Consider the following 8382-nt stretch of genomic DNA (forward strand, 5'->3'; position numbering starts at 1 on the left):
ACACAGCCGAATTAATATAGACAGGACATTAGGCCTTTACCACTCTGGTGGCCTGCCTTCCATGACTTTTAAGGATTCTATTGGCTTGTTTTCACCACTTTCCTTTCTATTGCCTCTGGGCTCTGTTGTGGGCTATCGGCTTTGAGGTCCTGGCCATGGACATTGACTGGCTTACCACGTGTCCATGTGACAATTTATCACAGTGTTGGGACAGAAACTGCCTGTGGTGGGAAAAGTACCCAATTGTCATACTTGAGTAAAAGTAAAGATACCTTAATAGAAAATGACTCAAGTAAAAGTGAAAGTCACAGTAAAATATGAGTAAAAGTCTTAAAGTATTTGGTTTCAAATATACTTAAGTATCAAAAGTAAATGTAATTGCTAAAAAATACTTAAGTATCAATAGTATAAATAATTTAAAACTCCTTATTAAGCAAACCAGAGAGTGAATGTGCTTTTTTATTTTATTTACGGTCAGCCAGGGGCACAATCCAACACTCAGACATCATTTACAAACTAAGCATATGTGTTTAGTGAGTCTGCCACGTCAGAGGCAAAAGAGATGACCAGAGATGTTCTTGTAATGGTTGTCGTTGCTTGAATAAGGAGAGGACCAGGGTGCAGCGTGGTACATGTTCATGATCTTTTAATTACACTGACCACTAGAACAGAACAGTCCTGTCTAAGACAGAGACAGAAAACAACTACCCACAACTCAAGGGTGAAAACAGGCTGCCTAAGTATGGTTCTCAATCAGAGACAACGATCGACAGCTGCCTCTGACTGGGAACCATATCAGGCCAAACACAGAAATACAAAACATAGAAATACAAAACATAGAATGCCCACCCCAACTCACGCCCTGACCAAACTAAAACAGAGACATAAACAAGGAACTAAGGTCAGGACGTGACAGTTCTCTTGATAAGTGTGTGAATTGGACCATTTTCCTGTCCTTTTAAGCATTCTAAATGTAACGAGTACTTTTGGGTGTCAGGGAAAATGTACGGAGTAAAAAGTACATTATGTTCTTTAAGAATGTAGTGAAGTAAAAGTTGTCAAAGATATAAATAGTAAGGTACATATACCCCAAAAAACTTCTTAAGTAGTACTTTTTACTTAAGTAATTTACACCACTGGAAACTTCATGATCAATAGAAATGTTGGAATCAATTGGAGATCAATAAAATGTAGGATGTCTCTAGAATCTAGTTTCTCTCTTTTTTCTTGTGTCACTATTTCTATATTTCATCTTAAACTCTATTGTTGGAAAATAACCTGTAAGTAAGCATTTCGCTGTTAGTATACACCTGTTGTCTATGAAGCATGTGACAAAATGTGATTTTATTTTAATTGCTTGGCTGGAGAGAAATGACCATGGTGTTAATGCAAAAGTATTTCAAATGCATACCAGCAAAAGAGCTTCATGTGTCTGCACTTACAATTGCCTTGACGGGTAAAAATTAGAGGTCGACCGATCAATCGGCATGGCCAATGAATTAGGGCCGATTTCAAGTTTTCATAACAATCGGTAATCAGCCTTTTTGGACGCTGATTATGGACGATTACATTGAATCCATGAGGAAACAGGCTGACCACCTGTTATGCGAGTGCAGCGTCAGAAGGACCTTGTGGCTGCAATGAGCCAAGTAAGTTGCTAGCTAGCATTAAACTTATCTTACAAAAAACAATCAATCTTCACATAATCACTAGTTAACTACACATGGTTGATGATATTACTAGGTTAACTAGCTTGTTCTGCGTTGCATAAATTCAAAGCGGTGCCTGTTAATTTATCATCCAATCACAGCCTACTTCAACTTTTCTAAACAGGTGATGATTTAACAAAAGGCATTCGCCAAAAAAAGCACATTCGATGCACAAATGTACCTAACCGTAAACATCAATGCCTTTCTTAAAATCAATACACAGAAGTATATTTTGCCTATTTAGTTAAAATAAATGCATGTTAGCAGGCAATATTAACTAGGGAAATTGTGTCACTTCTCTTGCGTTCAGTGCAAGCAGAGTCAGGGTATATGCAACAGTTTGGGCCGCCTGGCTCGTTGCGACCTGTGTTTCTTCCTAACAAAGACCGTAAATAATTTGCTAGAATTTTATATAATTATGACATAACATTGAAGGTTGTGCAATTATTAGACTTAGGGTTGCAACCCGTTCTACAAAATACGGAATGGTTCCGTATTTCACTGAAAGAATAAACATTTTGTTTTTGAAATTATAGTTTCCGGATTTCACCATATTAATGACCAAAGGCTCGTATTTCTGTGTGTTTATTATAATTAAGTCTATGATTTGATGTTTGATAAAGCAGTCTGACAGAGGTGGTAGGCAGCAGCAGGCTCGTAAACATTCATTCAAACAGCACTTTACTGTGTTTGCGAGCAGCTCTTAGCAATGCTTTAAGCACAGCGCTGTTTATGACTTCAAACCTATCAACTCCCGAGATTAGGCTGGCAATACTAAAGTGCTTATAAGAGCATTCAATACTCAAAGGTTTATGAAATACAAATGGTATAGAGAGAAATAATCCACGCATTAACTACAACCTAAAACATCTTAACTGGGAATATTAAACCACCAGCTTTCATATGTTCTCATGTTCTGAGCAAGGAACTTAAATGTTTTTTACATTTTTACATGACACATATTGCACTTTTACTTTCTTCTCAAACAGTGTTTTTGCATTATTTAAACCAAATTGAACATGTTTCATTACTTATTTGAGACTAAATAGATTTTATTTAGGTACTATATTCAGTTAAAATAAAAGAGTTCATTGTTCATTCAGTATTGTTGTAATTGTCATTATAACAAATATTATTATTTTTTAAATCAGCCGATTAATCGGTATTGGCTTTTTTTGGTCCACCAATAATTGGTATCTTATCTTAATTAACTGATAATGCCAGAGAAGCAGGTGTTTGGAGGATATATTGGCACGGGTGTTTTTAGGACTATATCTTGCGGAAGGATGGAAAACCGTGCCAATATATCCTCCAAACATCCGTTTCGAGGACATTATCCCTTTTATACAACGGCTTACCAATATATTCAAATAGTGATTAACATATTTTCATTGAAAACCTTATTTTGATGAATTTATTCATACCATTTCATCCTTCCGCAAGATATAGTCCCGACCAAAATCTAGGGTTGCTAACCAACCCGGCTGGTTGTTCATTCTATCGGTTTGGTTGCTAGAGATGCAACCTAGTCGTTCAGTCTTTTTGCTCTGTATCTATGCTTGCTAGCTAGCCAACTACAGCCAATTTACAGTCACGTCAAGAAGTGCATGCAGAATAACAACAAAGTAGCTACATTTGCATTTGTTTAAGCTGTTTTCTAGAGACATTTATTTGGACACATCCATAACAATGAGCTAATGAGGCGCGATTTCGCCTGGCATAGAAAATGTGCTCACTAATCAGGACACTGTTGTTCAGAGCTGCTAGCCAACACTGCAAACTAGCTGCACTTAATTTCGTTTGACATTTTTTCAATTGACATTTCTTTGAAAATATCCATAAAAAAAATACGCTTGCTGATTAATGATTTCAACTGGTTGAGAAAAGATGCCTGCCTGACCTGTCTCTCGCCCCGACTCCCTCCCGACACGTTCGTTACTGTAGGACAGCTGGAGTTTGAATTGTAATATTGAAACAATGTTGCAAATATCAGAGACAAACAGTAAGGTTTATACAAATCTCTGCTGTTGAAAACAAAATGTTAGGCTAAAAGAAATGTGAGATCATGTCTAGATACTTTTTATAGTGGAGATAAAGTTTATAAACTCCTTTTGGGGAGTTGTGTGTCAATCAGCATTCCTCTCAGTTAATGTAGTTTATTTATTTATTTTGGCCCACCAGACCTAATGTACAACAAACAACACCCCCCTCTTCACTACAGGACTCATTCTACGCTCTGCCAATGCAATATTGTAATAGTTGTAACAGTTGTGTTACGAAATGCTTCAGTCTGGTTTTAGACCCCATCATAGCACTGAGACGGCACTTGTGAAGGTGGTAAATGACATTTTAATGGCATCGGACCGAGGCTCTGCATCTGTCCTCGTGCTCCTAGACCTTAGTGCTGCTTTTGATACCATCGATCACCACATTCTTTTGGAGAGATTGGAAACCCAAATTGGTCTACACGGACAAGTTCTGGCCTGGTTTAGATCTTATCTGTCGGAAAGATATCAGTTTGTCTCTGTGAATGGTTTGTCCTCTGACAAATCAACTGTACATTTCGGTGTTCCTCAAGGTTCTGTTTTAGGACCACTATTGTTTTCACTATATATTTTACCTCTTGGGGATGTTATTCGAAAACATAATGTAAACTTTCACTGCTATGCGGATGACACACAGCTGTACATTTCAATGAAACATGGTGAAGCCCCAAAATTGCCCTCGCTAGAAGCATGTGTTTCAGACATAAGGAAGTGGATGGCTGCAAACTTTCTACTATTAAACTCGGACAAAACAGAGATGCTTGTTCTAGGTCCCAAGAAACAAAGAGATCTTCTGTTGAATCTGACAATTAATCTTAATGGTTGTACAGTCGTCTCAAATAAAACTGTGAAGGACCTCGGCTTTACTCTGGACCCTGATCTCTCTTTTGAAGAACATATCAAGACCATTTCGAGGACAGCTTTTTTCCATCTACGTAACATTGCAAAAATCAGAAACTTTCTGTCCAAAAATGATGCAGAAAAATTAATCCATGCTTTTGTCACTTCTAGGTTAGACTACTGCAATGCTCTATTTTCCGGCTACCCGGATAAAGCACTAAATAAACTTCAGTTAGTGCTAAATACGGCTGCTAGAATCCTGACTAGAACCAAAAAATTTGATCATATTACTCCAGTGCTAGCCTCTCTACACTGGCTTCCTGTCAAAGCAAGGGCTGATTTCAAGGTTTTACTGCTAACCTACAAAGCATTACATGGGCTTGCTCCTACCTACCTCTCTGATTTGGTCCTGCCGTACATACCTACACGTACGCTACGGTCACAAGACGCAGGCCTCCTAATTGTCCCTAGAATTTCTAAGCAAACAGCTGGAGGCAGGGCTTTCTCCTATAGAGCTCCATTTTTATGGAACGGTCTGCCTACCCATGTCAGAGACGCAAACTCGGTCTCAACCTTTAAGTCTTTACTGAAGACTCATCTCTTCAGTGGGTCATATGATTGAGTGTAGTCTGGCCCAGGAGTGGGAAGGTGAACGGAAAGGCTCTGGAGCAACGAACCGCCCTTGCTGTCTCTGTCTGGCCGGTTCCCCTCTTTCCACTGGGATTCTCTGCCTCTAACCCTGTTACGGGGCTGAGTCACTGGCTTGCTGGGGCTCTCTCGTGCCGTCCCTGGGGGTGCGTCACCTGGGTGGGTTGATTCACTGTTGTGGTCGGCCTGTCTGGGTTGCCCCCCTTGGGTTGTCCCCCCTTGGGTTGTACCGTGGCGGAGATCTTTGTGGGCTATACTCGGCCTTGTCTCAGGATGGTAAGTTGGTGGTTGAAGATATCCCTCTAGTGGTGTGGGGGATGTGCTTTGGCAAAGTGGGTGGGGTTATATCCTTCCTGTTTGGCCCTGTCCGGGGTGTCCTCGGATGGGGCCACAGTGTCTCCTGACCCCTCCTGTCTCAGCCTCCAGTATTTATGCTGCAGTAGTTTATGTGTCGGGGGCTAGGGTCAGTTTGTTATATCTGGAGTACTTCTCCTGTCCTATTCGGTGTCCTGTGTGAATCTAAGTGTGCGTTCTCTAATTCTCTCCTTCTCTCTTTCTTTCTCTCTCTCGGAGGACCTGAGCCCTAGGACCATGTCCCAGGACTACCTGACATGAGGACTCCTTGCTGTCCCCAGTCCACCTGGCCATGCTCCTGCTCCAGTTTCAACTGACCTGAGCCCTAGGACCGTGCCCCAGGACTACCTGACATGAAGGCTCCTTGCTGTCCCCAGTCCACCTGACTGTGCTGCTGCTCCAGTTTCAACTGTTCTGCCTTATTATTATTCGACCATGCTGGTCATTTATGAACATTTGAACATCTTGGTCATGTTCTGTTATAATCTCTACCCGGCACAGCCAGAAGAGGACTGGCCACCCCACATAGCCTGGTTCCTCTCTAGGTTTCTTCCTAGGTTTTGGCCTTTCTAGGGAGTTTTTCCTAGCCACCGTGCTTTTACACCTGCATTGTTTGCTGTTTGGGGTTTTAGGCTGGGTTTCTGTACAGCACTTTGAGATATCAGCTGATGTACGAAGGGCTATATAAATAAATTTGATTTGATTTGATTTGATTTGTCAGCCCTGCATGATAATTGACAGTCTCGGGCCTCCGTCTTTGTTACAAAAGATGGATATCCCTGCAGTACGTGCCCCCAGCTATATGGGATGCATCTTGGAAGTACATTAGAAAACAAAAATCCTTGAGTGAGAGCTGGGATTAATTAATTCATTGTGTCCTGGAGCGGTATATTTACATGCTTCAGTGTTTATAAAGCATCCGGGTGTGAGTTGGGCCACAGAGAGTTAACACATAATGAGGATTTAACTAGGAGACTCAGAGAAATTGATTTCATAGAGTGCAGGGGATATTTGATTGGATGTCTTCTACAATTTATGAACCTGCCCACTGGGCACAGATGTCAATTCAACATCTATTCCATGTTGGTTCAATGCAATGTCATTTACATTCGTAGGAAACTAGTGTGTGACCAGTGTGTGCTGTGCTACTTTCACTAGACCCAACAGACTATAGCCTCAGAAGCACTCAGATCCCACTGCAAGCTACACTGTGTGCTCTCTAGAGAGCTTTAGTGTATACTGTACCAGTCAAAAGTTTGGATACACCTACTCATTCAAGGGTTTTTCTTTATTTTTACTATTTTCTACATTGTAGAATAGCAATGAAAACATCAAAACTATGACATAGCACATATGGAATCATACATTTGAGACAATCAGTTATATTGTGACAAGGTAGGGTAGGGGTGGTATACAGAAGATAGCCCTATTTGGTAAAAGCCCAAGTCCATATTATGGCAAGAACAGCTCAAATAAGCAAAGATAAATGACAGACCATCATTACTTTACGACATGAAGGTCAGTCAAGATTTCAATAACTTTTAAAGTTTCTTCAAGTTCAGTCGCAAAAACCATCAAGCACTATGATGAAACTGGCTCTCATGAGGACTGCCACAGGCAAGGAAGACCCAGAGTTACCTCTGCTGCAGAGGATAAGTTCATTAGAGTTACCAGCCTTAGAAATTGGCAATTACCTGCACCTCAGATTGTAGCCCAAATAAATGCTTCACAGAGTTCAAGTAACAGACACATCTCAACATCAACTGTTCAGAGAAGACTACGTGAATCAGACCTTCATGGTCGAAATACTGCAAAGAAACCACTACTAAAGGACACCTGGGGCACCAGGTAGCCTAGTGTTTAGAGCATTGGACTAGTAACCAGAAGGTTGCAACTCGGGGATCCCGAGCTGACAAGGTCAAAATCCCACTGTTCCTAGACCATCATTGAAAATAAGAAATTGTTCTTAAATGATCTCCGCATGTGTGGTTCCCACCGCAAAGCATGGAGGAGGAGGTGTGATGGTGTGGGGGTGCTTTTCTACTGTCGGTGATTTATTTAGAACTAAAGGCACACAACCAGCATGGCTACCACAGCATTCTGCAGCGCAACGCCATTCCGTCTGGTATGTGCTTAGTGGGACTATCATTTGTTTTTCAACAGGACAATCACCCAACACACCTCCAGGCTATGTAAGGGCTATTTGACTAAGAAGGAGAGTGAAGGAATGCTGCATCAGATGACCTGGCCTCCACAGTCACCAGACCTCAACCCAATTAAGATGGTTTGGGATGAGTTGAACTGCAGAGTGAAGGAAAAGCAGCCAACAAGTGCTCAGCATATGGGGGAACTCCCTCAAGACTGTTGGAAAAGCATTCCAGGTGACTACCTCATGAAGCTGGTTGAGAGAATGCCAAGAGTGTACAAAGCTGTCATCAAGGCAAAGGGTGGCTACTTTGAAAAATCTAAAATATATATATTGTTTCACACTTTTTGGCTTACTACATGATTCCATATGTGTTATTTAATAGTTTGATGTCTTCACTATTATTCTACAATGTAGAAAACATTATTTATTTAAAAACTTGAATGAGTAGGTGTCCAAACTTTTAACCAGTACTATATGTAAATACTTTCAGCTTAATCCATTAAAAACATCCCTTTCTCAGTTCCCATCATCTGGCCATTTAGTCGTATACATATTCCATGGATTTAATAATTTCCTTAAAAAATAAATTTGACTTATTTTAGCTTGCTTTGGATGTGTAGCACACTGCAATTAGAAT

Source organism: Oncorhynchus keta, chromosome 17 (assembly GCF_023373465.1).
Source record: "Oncorhynchus keta strain PuntledgeMale-10-30-2019 chromosome 17, Oket_V2, whole genome shotgun sequence".
Lineage (NCBI taxonomy): Eukaryota > Metazoa > Chordata > Actinopteri > Salmoniformes > Salmonidae > Oncorhynchus > Oncorhynchus keta.